Here is a 1,569-nt window from a genome sequence, read left to right on the forward strand (position 1 = left end):
CAAAATCCTAGCCAATAGATTCCAACAATATATCAAGAAAATCATTCATTATGACCAAGTGGGGTTCATATCAGGTATGCAAGGATGGTTCAACATTAGAAAAGCAATCAACAGCATCCATCACATAAATAAAACAAAGGAAAAGAACCACATAATCATATCAATCAATTCAGAAAAGGCATTTGCTAAAATGCAACACCCATTACTGATAAAAAATCACAGCAAAATAGGAATAGAAGGGACATTCCTCAACATAATAAAGGCTATATATGCAAAACCAACAGCTAACATTGTTCTCAATGGAGAGAGACTGAAACCATTTCCCTTGTGGACAGGAACCAGACAAGGATGCCCTCTATCACCACTTCTATTCAACATTATACTAGAAGTCAGGCCAGGGCAATAAGGCTAGAAAGGGAAATCAAAGGCATCCAAATTGGCAAGGAAAAGTCAAACTACCCCTATTTAATGATGATATGATCCTATACTAGAAAACCCAAGAGACTCAGTTAAAACACACACACACACACACACAAAACAAAAACAAAAAAAAACACCTACTGGAACTAATTGAGAGATTTAGCATAGTGGCAGGATACAAGATCAACATAGAAAAATCACTTGGATTCCTCTACACCAGCAAAGAAATTGCTGAAAAGAAAATAAATATCATTTATAATAGCTAATACATATAATACCAAAACTAAAAAAAAATAAATTAAATACTTGGCAATAAATCTTACCAGGGACACAGAAGACCTGTACAAAGAAAACCACCCAGCTCGTGGATAGGAAGAATGAACATCGTGAAAATGTCAATTCTACCCAAAGCAATCTATACAATGGAATCCCAATCCAAATCCCACCAACATTCTTTAAAGATATGGAAAAAACAATCACTAACTTTATGTGGAAAGGGAACAGACCTCAGATAAGCAAAGTACTATTGAAGAAGAACAAAGTAGGAGGTTTCACACTCCTGGATCTCAAAACCTACTACAGCCACACTGGTCAAAATTGCCTGGTATTGGTACAATGACAAACACATAAACCAATAGAATAGAATTGAGGATCCAAAATTAGATCCATTGACCTATGGTCTGCTGATTTTTGACAAAGGGCCAAAATCCATTAAATGGGGAAAGAGATTGTTTGTTTAACAAATGATGCTGGCAAAGCTGGATATCCATTTGCAGAAAAATGAAACAAGATCTGTACCTCACACCACACACAAAAACAAACTCCAGATGTATCAAGGACTTAAATGCAAAACCTAAATTGATAAAGTTCATCAAGGAAAAACTAGGGGCAAATTTAGAGGCCATAATGTATAGCATAAATGGACTATCAAACAGCAGAAGACACACTAGATGAATGTGACCTTCTGAAAATTAAGTTCTTATTCTCTGGTAGCATAGTGCCTAAGGCACTTGACTGCTAACCAGAAGGCTGGCGGTTCAAACCCACCAGCCACTCCTCAGAAGTAAGGTTGGGCAATCCTACTTCTGTAGTGATACTGCCTCGGAAACCCAAGGAGGGGTCGCTATGAGTCAGGGCTGACTCGACGGC

This window comes from Orycteropus afer, unplaced genomic scaffold (assembly GCF_000298275.1).
Source record: "Orycteropus afer afer isolate SDZICR_OR568_19922 unplaced genomic scaffold, OryAfe1.0 scaffold00098, whole genome shotgun sequence".
NCBI classification, from domain to species: domain Eukaryota; kingdom Metazoa; phylum Chordata; class Mammalia; order Tubulidentata; family Orycteropodidae; genus Orycteropus; species Orycteropus afer.